The sequence below is a fragment of the Balaenoptera borealis genome (genome assembly GCF_965194805.1).
Source record: "Balaenoptera borealis genome assembly, contig: HAP1_SCAFFOLD_81, whole genome shotgun sequence".
In the NCBI taxonomy this organism is placed as follows: domain Eukaryota; kingdom Metazoa; phylum Chordata; class Mammalia; order Artiodactyla; family Balaenopteridae; genus Balaenoptera; species Balaenoptera borealis.
In genome coordinates this window covers 1,391,126-1,406,386 of record NW_028123982.1, presented here as the reverse complement: position 1 = coordinate 1,406,386, position 15,261 = coordinate 1,391,126, and the positions used below count along the sequence as shown (strand labels likewise).

The 15,261-nt window shown below is 46.3% G+C and overlaps 2 long non-coding RNA genes across 4 annotated transcripts in view; one reads left to right on the top strand and one right to left on the bottom strand.

The window, feature by feature from the left end:
• Positions 1–15,261, top strand: part of LOC309621250 — a 343,983-nt gene that overhangs the window by 183,744 nt on the left and 144,978 nt on the right. The gene's annotated exons all lie outside the window — the stretch shown is intronic.
• LOC309621247 overlaps positions 1–15,261 on the bottom strand; it is a 492,961-nt gene that overhangs the window by 349,578 nt on the left and 128,122 nt on the right. The window contains exon 1 of one of the 3 annotated variants that reach the window (XR_014239862.1): positions 8,831–8,891. The exons of the other annotated variants lie outside the window; for them this stretch is intronic. This is a non-coding gene — a long non-coding RNA (uncharacterized lncRNA). Of the gene's footprint in view, positions 1–8,830; positions 8,892–15,261 lie in introns of those variants that run through there. 3 annotated transcript variants of the gene reach the window in all.

Genomic DNA, 15,261 nt, shown 5'->3' with positions numbered 1-15,261 from the left:
TTCACTGCCCATGTAATCACAATGCTCCTGGTCCCCTGTAATCACAATGCTCCATACCCTTGTCATCACAATGCTCCAGAACTCTTGTCATCATAATGCTCCATGCCCGTGTCATCACAGTGCTCCATGACCACTTTCTTCTCAATGCTCCTTGACCCCTGTCATCACAATGCTCTATGACCACTGTCATCACAATGCCACATGACACCTGTCATCACAATGCTCTATAGCCCCTGTCAGCACAATGTTCCATGACAGGTATCATCACAATGATCCATGACTGCTCTCATCACAATGTTCCCTGCTCTTGTCATCTCAATGCTCCCTGGCCCCTGTTATCACAATGCTCCATGCCCATATCATCAAAATGCTCCATTACCCATGTCATCGTAGTGATCCATGACCCCTTTCATCACAATGCTGCATGACACCTGTCATCACAATGCTCCATAGCCCTTGCCATCAAAATGCTCCATTAGCCCTGTCATCACAATGTTCCATGACACTTGTCATCAAAATTCCTCATGATCCATTTAATCACAATGCTCCATGACTCCTTTCATCACATCCTCCATGATACTTGTCATTACACTGCCCCATGACCTTTTTCAGAACAATGCTCCATGATACCAGTCATCACAATGCTCCATGACCATTGTCGTCACAATGCTCCATGCCCCTTTCAACACAATGCCCCATGACACCTGTCATCACAATTCGCCATGGCACTTGTCATCACAATGCTCCATGAACCATGTCATCACAATGTTCATGGACACTTGTCATCACAGTGCTCCATGACATCTTACATCACAATGCTCCTTGACCCCTGTCATTTCATTGCTCCATGGCCTATGCATTCACAATGCTCCATGGCTCCTGTAAGCACATTGCTCCATGATCCCTTTCATCACAATGCTCCAAGACCGCTGTCATCACAATGCCCCATGACGCCTATCATCATAATGCTCTAAGGCCCCTCTCATCACAATGCTCCATGATCCCTGTCATCACAATGTTCCATGACACTAGTCATCACAGTGCTCCAAGACCCCTGTCATCACAATATTCACTGCCCATGTAATCACAATGCTCCTGGTCCCCTGTAATCATAGTGCTCCATACCCTTGTCATCACAATGCTCCATGCCCCTTTCAACACAATGCTCCATGACAACTGTCATCACAATGCTCCATGGTCTTTGTCATCACAATTATACATGGCCCCTGTGATCACAGTGCTCCATGACCCCTTTCATCACAATGATCCATGACCACTGTCATCACAATGCCCCATGACCCCTGTCATCACAATGCTCCATGGCCCCTGTCATTACAATGCTCCATGACCACTGTCATCACAATGTTCCATGATCGCTGTAATCACAATGACCCATGACACCTTTCCTCAGAAGGCTCCAGTACGCCTGTCATCACAATGCTCCAATGACCGTCTCATCACATTGCTCCATGATCCCTGTCAGCACAACGTTCCATGACAATTGTCATCCCAATGCTCCATGACACCTGTCATCACAATGTTGCCTGCCCATGTCATCAAAATGCTCCATGTCCCCTGTAATCACAATGTTCCATTACACCTGTCTTCACAATGTTCCCTGCCCATGTCATCACAATGCCCCATTACCAATGTAATCAAAATGTTCACCTGCCCTTGTCATCAAAATGCTCCATGGCCCCTTTAATCACAATGCTCCATGAACCCTGTCATCACAATGTTCCATGACAGTTGTCATCACAATGCTCCATGACCCTGTAATCACAATGCTCCATGCCCTTGTCATCACAATGCTCCAGAACTCTTGTCATCATAATGATGAATGCTCGTGTCATCACAAAGCTCCATGATACTTGTCATCACAAAGTTCCATGGCCTTGTCATTACAATACTCCATGGCCCGTGTCATCACAGTGCTCCATGATACCTTTTATCACAATTCTAGATGACCACTGTCATCACAATGCCCCAAGACACATGTCATCACAATTCGCCATGGCCCTTGCCATCACAATGCTCCATGACCTGTGTCATCACAATGGTCCAGGACACTTGTCATCACAATGATCCATGACCACTTACATCACAATGCTCCTTGACTCCTGTCATCACAATGCTCCATAGCCTATGCATTCGCAATGCTACATGGTCCCTGTAATCACATTGCTCCATGATCCATTTCATCACAATGCTCTATGACCCCTGTCATTACAATGCCACATTATACCTGTCATCACAATGCTCCATGGCCCCTGTCAGCACAATGTTCCATGACAGATGTCATCACTCTCCTCCATGGTCCCTGTAATCACAATGCTCCATTCCCTTGTCAACGCAATGCTCCAGAACTCTTGTCATCATAATGCTCCATGCCCGTCTCATCACAATTCTCCATGACACTTTTCATTAAAATGCTCCATGGCCTTTATCATCACAATGCTCCATGGCCCCTGTTATCACATTGATCCATTGTACCTTTCATCACATTGCTAGGTAACCTCTGTCATCACAATGCCCGATGACACCTGTCATCAGAATTGGCCATGGCCCTTGTCATCACAATGCTCCATGCCCTTGTCACCACAATGCTCCAGAACTCTGGGCATCATAATGCTCCATGCCCATCTCATCACAATGCTCCATGACACTTGTCATCAAAATGCTCCATGGCCTTTGTCATCACAATGCTCCATGGCCCCTGTTATCACAGTGCTCCATGTTACCTTTCCTCATAATTCTCGATGACCACTGTCATCACAATGCCCCATGACACCTGTCATCACAATTCGCCATGGCCCTTGTCATCACAATGCTCCATGATCCATGTCATCACAATGTTCCTGGACACTTATCATCACAATGAACTATGACCACATTCATCACAATGCTCCATGACCCCTGTCATCACACTGCTCCATGGATTATGCATTCAAAATGCTCCATGGCCCCTGTAATCACATTGCTCCATGATCCCTTTCATCACAATGTTCTATGACCACTCTCATCACAATACCCCATGACGCCTATCATCATAATGCTCCAAGGCCCCTCTCATCACAATGCTCCATGAACCCTGTCATCACAATGTTCCATGACACTTGTCATCACAGTGCTCCATGAACCCCTGTCATCACAATATTCACTGCCCATGTAATCACAATGCTCCTGGTCCCCTGTAATCACAGTGCTCCATACCCTTTTCATCACAATGCTCCAGAACTCTTGTCATCATAATGCTCCATGCCCGTGTCATCACAATGCTTGAAGAACCTTGTCATCACAATGCTCCATGAACCGTGTCATCACAAGGTTCCAGGACCCTTGTCATCACAATGATCCATGACCCCTGTCATCTCAATGCTCCATGATCTTTGTATTCACAATGCTCCATGGCCCCTATAATTGCGGTGATCCATGACCCCTGTCATCACAATGCTCCCTGGTATATTTCATCACAATTCTAGATGACCACTGTCATCACAGTGCTCCACGGCCCCTGTCATCAGAGTCCTCCATGATACCTTTCATTACAATTCTACATTACCACTGTCATCACAATGCCCCATGACACCTGTCATCACAATTCGCCATGGCATTTGTCATCACAATTCGCCATGGCACTTGTCATCACAATGCTCCATGAACCATGTCATCACAATGTTCATGGACACTTGTCATCACAATGCTCCATGACAACTTACATCACAATGCTCCTTGACCCCTGTCATTTCATTGCTCCATGGCCTATGCATTCACAATGCTCCATGGCTCCTGTAATCACATTGCTCCATGATCCCTTTCATCACAATGCTCCAAGACCGCTATCATCACAATGCCCCATGATGCCTATCATCATAATGCTCCAAGGCCCCTCTTATCACAATGCTCCATGATCCCTGTCATCACAATGTTCCATGACACTAGTCATCACAGTGCTCCATGACCCCTGTCAACACAATATTCACTGCCCATGTAATCACAATGCTCCTGGTCCCCTGTAATCACAATGCTCCATACCCTTGTCATCACAATGCTCCAGAACTCTTGGCATCATAATGCTCCATGCCAGTCTCATCACAATGCTCCATGACAACTTACATCACAATGCTCCGTGACCCCTGTCATTTCATTGCTCCATGGCCTATGCATACACAATGCTCCATGGCCCCTGTAATCACATTGCTCCATGATCCTTTTCCTCACAATGCTCTATGACCACTGTCATCACAAGGCCACACGACACCTGTCATCACAATGCTCTATGGCCCCTGTCAGCACAATGTTCCATGACAGATATCATCACAAGGATCCATGACCGCTGTCATCACAATGTTCCCTGCCCTTGTCATCTCAATGCTCCCTGGCCCCTGTAATCGCAATGCTCCATACCCTTGTCATCGCAATGCTCCAGATCACTTCTCATCATAATGCTCCATGCCCGTGTCATCACAATGCTCCATGGCCCCTGTCATCACAGTGCTCCGTGATACCTTTCATCCTAATGATAGATGACCACTGTCATCACAATGCTCCATGACACCTGTCATCAGAATTGGCCATGGCCCTTGTCATCACAATGCTCCAGGACACTTGTCTTCACAATGTTCCATGGCCCATTTCATCACAATGCTCCATGACCACTTTCATCAAATTGCTCCATGATGCCTGTCATCACAATGCTCCATGGCCTTTGTCATCAAAATTCTACATGGCCCCTTTAATAACAGTGATTCAGGACAACATTTATCACAATGCTCCATGACCACTCTCATCACAATGCCAGATAAGACCTTTCATGACAATGCTCCATGGCCCTTGTCATCACAATATTCTATGACTTCTGTCATCACAATGCTCCATGCCCCTGTCATCACAATGCCCCATCACCCCTGCTATTACAATGCTCCATGACCCCTGTCGTCACAATGCTCCGAAACCCTTGTCATCACAATATTCCATGATCTGTGTAATCACGATGATCCATGAACCATTTCTGTACAATGCTCCAGTACCCCTTTCATTAAAATGCTCCATGGCGCTTGTCATCAGAATGCTCCAGGAACCCTTCCATCACAATAATCCATGACCCGTTTCCTCACAATTCTCCAGGACCGCTTTCATCACAATGCTCCATTCCCTTGTCATCTCAATGCTTCATGGCCCCTGTCATCAAAATGATCTATGCCCTTGTCATCAAAATGCTCCAGAACTCTTGTCATCACTATGCTCCATGCCCATGTCATCACAATGCTGCATGGCCCCTGTCATCACAATGCTGCATGACCCCTGTCATCACATTGCTCCATGCCCGTATCATCACAATGCTCCATTACCCATGTCATCGTAGTGATCCATGACCCCTTTCATCACAATGCTGCATGACACCTGTCATCACAATGCTCCATAGCCCTTGTCATCACAATGCTCCATTAGCCCTGTCATCACAATGTTCCATGACTCTTGTCATCAAAATGCCTCATGATCCATTTAATCACAATGCTCCATGACTCCTTTCATCACATCCTCCATGATACTTGTCATTACACTGCCCCATGACCTTTTTCAGCACAATGCTCCATGATACCAGTCATCACAATGCTCCATGACCATTGTCGTCACAATGCTCCATGCCCCTTTCAACACAGTGCCCCATGACACCTGTCTTCACAATTCGCCATGGCACTTGTCATCACAAAGCTCCATGAACCATGTCATCACAATGTTCATGGACACTTGTCATCACAATGCTCCATGACATCTTACATCACAATGCTCCTTGACCCCTGTCATTTCATTGCTCCATTGCCTATGCATTAACAATGCTCCATGGCTCCTGTAAGCACATTGCTCCATGATCCCTTTCATCACAATGCTCTAAGACCGCTGTCATCACAATGCCCCATGACGCCTATCATCATAATGCTCTAAGGCCCCTCTCATCACAATGCTCCATGATCCCTGTCATCACAATGTTCCATGACACTAGTCATCACAGTGCTCCATGACCCCTGTCATCACAATATTCACTGCCCATGTAATCACAATGCTCCTGGTCCCCTGTAATCACAATGCTCCATACCCTTGTCATCACAATGCTCCAGAACTCTTGTCATCATAATGCTCCATGCCCGTGTCATCACAGTGCTCCATGACCACTTTCTTCTCAATGCTCCTTGACCCCTGTCATCACAATGCTCTATGACCACTGTCATCACAATGCCACATGACACCTGTCATCACAATGCTCTATAGCCCCTGTCAGCACAATGTTCCATGACAGGTATCATCACAATGATCCATGACTGCTCTCATCACAATGTTCCCTGCTCTTGTCATCTCAATGCTCCCTGGCCCCTGTTATCACAATGCTCCATGCCCATATCATCAAAATGCTCCATTACCCATGTCATCGTAGTGATCCATGACCCCTTTCATCACAATGCTGCATGACACCTGTCATCACAATGCTCCATAGCCCTTGCCATCAAAATGCTCCATTAGCCCTGTCATCACAATGTTCCATGACACTTGTCATCAAAATTCCTCATGATCCATTTAATCACAATGCTCCATGACTCCTTTCATCACATCCTCCATGATACTTGTCATTACACTGCCCCATGACCTTTTTCAGAACAATGCTCCATGATACCAGCCATCACAATGCTCCATGACCATTGTCGTCACAATGCTCTATGCCCCTTTCAACACAATGCCCCATGACACCTGTCATCACAATTCGCCATGGCACTTCTCATCACAATGCTCCATGAACCATGTCATCACAATGTTCATGGACACTTGTCATCACAGTGCTCCATGACATCTTACATCACAATGCTCCTTGACCCCTGTCATTTCATTGCTCCATGGCCTATGCATTCACAATGCTCCATGGCTCCTGTAAGCACATTGCTCCATGATCCCTTTCATCACAATGCTCCAAGACCGCTGTCATCACAATGCCCCATGACGCCTATCATCATAATGCTCTAAGGCCCCTCTCATCACAATGCTCCATGATCCCTGTCATCACAATGTTCCATGACACTAGTCATCACAGTGCTCCAAGACCCCTGTCATCACAATATTCACTGCCCATGTAATCACAATGCTCCTGGTCCCCTGTAATCATAGTGCTCCATACCCTTGTCATCACAATGCTCCATGCCCCTTTCAACACAATGCTCCATGACAACTGTCATCACAATGCTCCATGGTCTTTGTCATCACAATTATACATGGCCCCTGTGATCACAGTGCTCCATGACCCCTTTCATCACAATGCTCCATGACCACTGTCATCACAATGCCCCATGACCCCTGTCATCACAATGCTCCATGGCCCCTGTCATTACAATGCTCCATGACCACTGTCATCACAATGTTCCATGATCGCTGTAATCACAATGACCCATGACACCTTTCCTCAGAAGGCTCCAGTACGCCTGTCATCACAATGCTCCAATGACCGTCTCATCACATTGCTCCATGATCCCTGTCAGCACAACGTTCCATGACAATTGTCATCCCAATGCTCCATGACACCTGTCATCACAATGTTGCCTGCCCATGTCATCAAAATGCTCTATGTCCCCTGTATTCACAATGTTCCATTACACCTGTCTTCACAGTGTTCCCTGCCCATGTCATCACAATGCTCCATTACCAATGTAATCAAAATGTTCGCCTGCCCTTGTCATCAAAATGCTCCATGGCCCCTTTAATCACAATACTCCATGAACCCTGTCATCACAATGTTCCATGACAGTTGTCATCACAATGCTCCATGACCCTGTAATCACAATGCTCCATGCCCTTGTCATCACAATGCTCCAGAACTCTTGTCATCATAATGATGAATGCTCGTGTCATCACAAAGCTCCATGATACTTGTCATCACAATGTTCCATGGCCTTCTCTTTACAATACTCCATGGCCTGTGTCATCACAGTGCTCCATGATACCTTTTATCACAATTCTAGATGACCACTGTCATCACAATGCCCCAAGACACATGTCATCACAATTCGCCATGGCCCTTGCCATCACAAGGCTCCATGACCCGTGTCATCACAATGGTCCAGGACACTTGTCATCACAATGGTCCATGACCACTTACATCACAATGCTCCTTGACTCCTGTCATCACAATGCTCCATAGCCTATGCATTCGCAATGCTACATGGTCCCTGTAATCACATTGCTCCATGATCCATTTCATCACAATGCTCTATGACCACTGTCATTACAATGCCACATTATACCTGTCATCACAATGCTCCATGGCCCCTGTCAGCACAATGTTCCATGACAGATGTCATCACTCTCCTCCATGGTCCCTGTAATCACAATGCTCCATTCCCTTGTCAACGCAATGCTCCAGAACTCTTGTCATCAAAATGCTCCATGCCCGTCTCATCACAATTCTCCATGACACTTTTCATTAAAATGCTCCATGGCCTTTATCATCACAATGCTCCATGGCCCTGTTATCACAGTGATCCATGGTACCTTTCATCACAGTGCTAGATAACCTCTGTCATCACAATGCCCGAGGACACCTGTCATCAGAATTGGCCATGGCCCTTGTCATCACAATGCTCCATGCCCTTGTCACCACAATGCTCCAGAACTCTTGGCATCATAATGCTCCATGTCCGTCTCATCACAATGCTCCATGACACTTGTCATCAAAATGCTCCATGGCCTTTGTCCTCACAATGCTCCATGGCCCCTGTTATCACAGTGCTCCATGTTAACTTTCATCACAATTCTAGATGACCACTGTCATCACAATGCCCCATGACACCTGTCAACACAATTCCCCATGGCCCTTGTCAACACAATGCTCCATGATCCATGTCATCACAATGTTCTTGGACACTTATCATCACAATGAACTATGACCACATTCATCACAATGCTCCATGACCCCTGTCATCACACTGCTCCATGGCCTATGCATTCAAAATGCTCCATGGCCCCTGTAATCACATTGCTCCATGATCCATTTCATCACAATGTTCTATGACCACTCTCATCACAATACCCATGACGCCTATCATCATAATGCTCCAAGGCCCCTCTCATCACAATGCTCCATGAACCCTGTCATCACAATGTTCCATGACACTTGTCATCACAGTGCTCCATGAACCCCTGTCATCACAATATACACTTCCCATGTAATCACAATGCTCCTGGTCCCCTGTAATCACAGTGCTCCATACCCTTTTCATCACAATGCTCCAGAACTCTTGTCATCATAATGCTCCATGCCCGTGTCATCACAATGCTTGAAGAACCTTGTCATCACAATGCTCCATGAACCGTGTCATCACAAGGTTCCAGGACCCTTGTCATCACAATTATCCATGACCCCTGTCATCTCAATGCTCCATGATCTTTGTATTCAAAATGCTCCCTGGCCCCTATAATTGCGGTGATCCATGACCCCTGTCATCACAATGCTCCCTGGTATATTTCATCACAATTCTAGATGACCACTGTCATCACAGTGCTCCACGGCCCCTGTCGTCAGAGTCCTCCATGATACCTTTCATTACAATTCTACATGACCACTGTCATCACAATGCCCCATGACACCTGTCATCATAATTCGCCATAGCACTTGTCATCACAATGCTCCATGAACCATGTCATCACAATATTCATGGACACTTGTCATCACAATGCTCCATGACAACGTACATCACAATGCTCCTTGACCCCTGTCATTTCATTGCTCCATGGCCTATGCATTCACAATGCTCCATGGCTCCTGTAATCACATTGCTCCATGATCCCTTTCATCACAATGCTCCAAGACCGCTGTCATCACAATGCCCCATGATGCCTATCATCATAATGCTCCAAGGCCCCTCTTATCACAATGCTCCATGATCCCTGTCATCACAATGTTCCATGACACTAGTCATCACAGTGCTCCATGACCCCTGTCATCACAATATTCACTGCCCATGTAATCACAATGCTCCTGGTCCCCTCTAATCACAATGCTCCATACCCTTGTCATTACAATGCTCCAGAACACTTGTCATCATAATTCTCCATGCCCGTGTCATCACAGTGCTCCATGACCACTTTCATCACAATGCCCCTTGACCCCTGTCATCACAATGCTCTATGACCACTGTCATCACAATACCACATGACACCTGTCATCACAATGCTCTATAGCCCCTGTCAGCACAATGTTCCATGACAGGTATCATCACAATGATCCATGACTGCTGTCATCACAATGTTCCCTGCCCTTGTCATCTCAATGCTCCCTGGCCCCTGTCCTCACAATGCTCCATGCTCATATCATCACAATGCTCCATTACCCATGTCATCGTAGTGATCCATGACCCCTTTCATCACAATGCTCCATGACCCCAGTCATCACAATGCTCCATAGCCCTTGTCAACACAATGCTCCATTAGCCCTGTCATCACAATGTTCCATGACTCTTGTCATCAAAATGCCTCATGATCCATTTAATCACAATGCTCCATGACTCCTTTCATCACATCCTCCATGATACTTGTCATTACACTGCCCCATGACCTTTTTCAGAACAATGCTCCATGATACCAGTCATCACAATGCTCCATGACCATTGTCGTCACAATGCTCCATGCCCCTTTCAACACAATGCTCCATGACAACTGTCATCACAATGCTCCATGGCCTTTGTCATCACAATTATACATGGCCCCTGTGATCACAATGCCCCATGACCCCTGTCATCACAATGCTCCATGGCCCCTGTCATTTACAATGCTCCATGACCACTGTCATCACAATGTTCCATAATCGCTGTAATCACAATGACCCATGACACCTTTCCTCAGAAGGCTCCAGTACGCCTGTCATCACAATGCTCCAATGACCGTCTCATCACAATGCTCCATGATCCCTGGCAGCACAAGGTTCCATGACAATTGTCATCACAATGCTCCATGACACCTGTCTTCACAATGTTCCCTGCCCATGTCATCACAATGCTCCATTACCAATGTAATCAAAATGTTCGCCTGCCCTTGTCATCAAAATGCTCCATGGTCCCTTTAATCACAATGCTCCATGAACCCTGTCATCACAATGTTCCATGACAGTTGTCATCACAATGCTCCATGACCCTGTAATCACAATGCTCCATGCCCTTGTCATCACAATGCTCCAGAACTCTTGTCATCATAATGATGAATGCTCGTGTCATCACAAAGCTCCATGATACTTGTCATCACAATGTTCCATGGCCTTGTCATGACAATACTCCATGGCCCCTGTCATCACAGTGCTCCATGATACCTTTTATCACAATTCTAGATGACCACTGTCATCACAATGCCCCAAGACACATGTTATCACAATTCGCCATGGCCCTTGCCATCACAATGCTCCATGACCCGTGTCATCACAGTGGTCCAGGACACTTGTCATCACAATGATCCATGACCACTTACATCACAATGCTCCTTGACTCCTGTCATCACAATGCTCCATAGCCTATGCATTCGCAATGCTACATGGTCCCTGTAATCACATTGCTCCATGATCCATTTCATCACAATGCTCTATGACCACTGTCATTACAATGCCACATTATACCTGTCATCACAATGCTCCATGGCCCCTGTCAGCACAATGTTCCATGACAGATGTCATCACTCTCCTCCATGGTCCCTGTAATCACAATGCTCCATTCCCTTGTCAACGCAATGCTCCAGAACTCTTGTCATCATAATGCTCCATGCCCGTCTCATCACAATTCTCCATGACACTTTTCGTTAAAATGCTCCATGGCCTTTATCATCACAATGCTCCATGGCCCCTGTTATCACAGTGATCCATGGTACCTTTCATCACAATGCTAGATAACCTCTGTCATCACAATGCCCGATGACACCTGTCATCAGAATTGGCCATGGCCCTTGTCATCGCAATGCTCCATGCCCTTGTCACCACAATGCTCCAGAACCCTTGGCATTATAATGCTCCCTGCCCGTCTCATCACAATTCTCCATGACACTTTTCATTAAAATGCTCCATGGCCTTTATCATCACAATGCTCCATGGCCCCTGTTATCACAGTGATCCATGGTACCTTTCATCACAATGCTAGATAACCTCTGTCATCACAATGCCCGATGACACCTGTCATCAGAATTGGCCATGGCCCTTGTCATCACAATGCTCCATACACTTGTCATCACAATGCTCCAGAACTCTTGTCATCAAAATGCTGCATGCCCGTGTCCTCACAGTGCTCCAGGTCCACTTTCATAACAATGCTCCTTGACCCCTGTCATCACAATGCTCCATGGCTTATGTATTCACAATGCTCCATGGCACCTGTAATCACATTGCTCCATGATCCTTTTCATCACAATGCTCTATGACCACTGTCATCACAATGCCACATGACACCTGTCATCACAATGCTCTATAGCCCCTGTCAGCACAATGTTCCATGACAGGTATCATCAAAAAGTTTCATGACTGCTGTCATCACAATGTTCCCTGCCCCTGTCATTCTCAATGCTCCCTGGCCCCTGTCATCACAATGCTCCATGCTCATATCATCACAATGCTCCATTACCCATATCATCGTAGTGATCCATGACCCCTTTCATCACAATGCTCCATGACCCCAGTCATCACAATGCTCCATAGCCCTTGTCATCACAATGCTCCATTAGCCCTGTCATCACAATGTTCCATGACTCTTGTCATCAAAATGCCTCATGATCCATTTAATCACAATGCTCCATGACTCCTTTCATCACATCCTCCATGATACTTGTCATTACACTGCCCCATGACCTTTTTCAGAACAATGCTCCATGATACCAGTCATCACAATGCTCCATGACCATTGTCGTCACAATGCTCCATGCCCCTTTCAACACAATGCCCCATGACACCTGTCATCACAATTCGCCATGGCACTTGTCATCACAATTATACATGGCCCCTGTGATCACAGTGCTCCATGACCCCTTTCATCACAATGCTCCAAGACCGCTGTCATCACAATGCCCCATGACGCCTATCATCATAATGCTCTAAGGCCCCTCTCATCACAATGCTCCATGATCCCTGTCATCACAATGTTCCATGACACTAGTCATCACAGTGCTCCATGACCCCTGTCATCACAATATTCACTGCCCATGTAATCACAATGCTCCTGGTCCCCTGTAATCACAGTGCTCCATACCCTTTTCATCACAAGGCTCCAGAACTCTTGTCATCATAATGCTCCATGCCCGTGTCATCACAATGCTTGAAGAACCTTGTCATCACAATGCTCCATGAACCGTGTCATCACAAGTTTCCAGGACTCTTGTCATCACAATGATCCATGACCCCTGTCATCTCAATGCTCAATGATCTTTGTATTCACAATGCTCCATGGCCCCTATAATTGCGGTGATCCATGACCCCTGTCATCACAATGCTCCCTGGTATATTTCATCACAATTCTAGATGACCACTGTCATCACAGTGCTCCACGGCCCCTGTCATCAGAGTCCTCCCTGATACCTTTCATCACAATTCTATATGACTGCTCTCCTCACAATTCCACATGACACCTGTCATCACAATCCTCCATGAACCATGTCATCACAATGTTCATGGACAATAGTCATCACAATGCTCCATGACAACTTACATCACAATGCTCCTTGACCCCTGTCATTTCATTGCTCCATGGCCTATGCATACACAATGCTCCATGGCCCCTGTAATCACATTGCTCCATGATCCTTTTCCTCACAATGCTCTATGACCACTGTCATCACAAGGCCACACGACACCTGTCATCACAATGCTCTATGGCCCCTGTCAGCACAATGTTCCATGACAGATATCATCACAAGGATCCATGACCGCTGTCATCACAATGTTCCCTGCCCTTGTCATCTCAATGCTCCCTGGCCCCTGTAATCGCAATGCTCCATACGCTTGTCATCGCAATGCTCCAGATCACTTCTCATCATAATGCTCCATGCCCGTGTCATCACAATGCTCCATGGCCCCTGTCATCACAGTGCTACGTGATACCTTTCATCATAATGATAGATGACCACTGTCATCACAATGCTCCATGACACCTGTCATCAGAATTGGCCATGGCCCTTGTCATCACAATGCTCCAGGACACTTGTCTTCACAATGTTCCATGGCGCATTTCATCACAATGCTCCATGACCACTTTCATCAAATTGCTCCATGATGCCTGTCATCACAATGCTCCATGGCCTTTGTCATCAAAATTCTACATGGCCCCTTTAATAACAGTGCTTCAGGACAACATTTTTCACAATGCTCCATGACCACTCTCATCACAATGCCACATAAGACCTTTCATGACAATGCTCCATGGCCCTTGTCATCACAATATTCTATGACTTCTGTCATCACAATGCTCCATGCCCCTGTCATCACAATGCCCCATCACCCCTGCTATTACAATGCTCCATGACCCCTGTCGTCACAATGCTCCGAAACCCTTGTCATCACAATATTCCATGATCCGTGTAATCACGATGATCCATGAACCATTTCTGTACAATGCTCCAGTACCCCTTTCATTAAAATGCTCCATGGCGCTTGTCATCAGAATGCTCCAGGAACCCTTCCATCACAATAATCCATGACCCGTTTCCTCACAATTCTCCAGGACCGCTTTCATCACAATGCTCCATTCCCTTGTCATCTCAATGCTTCATGGCCCCTGTCATCAAAATGATCCATGCCCTTGTCATCAAAATGCTCCAGAACTCTTGTCATCACTATGCTCCATGCCCATGTCATCACAATGCTGCATGGCCCCTGTCATCACAATGCTGCATGACCCCTGTCATCACATTGCTCCATGCCCGTATCATCACAATGCTCCATTACCCATGTCATCGTAGTGATCCATGACCCCTTTCATCACAATGCTGCATGACACCTGTCATCACAATGCTCCATAGCCCTTGTCATCACAATGCTCCATTAGCCCTGTCATCACAATGTTCCATGACTCTTGTCATCAAAATGCCTCATGATCCATTTAATCACAATGCTCCATGACTCCTTTCATCACATCCTCCATGATACTTGTCATTACACTGCCCCATGACCTTTTTCAGAACAATGCTCCATGATACCAGTCATCACAATGCTCCATGACCATTGTCGTCACAATGCTCCATGCCCCTTTCAACACAATGCTC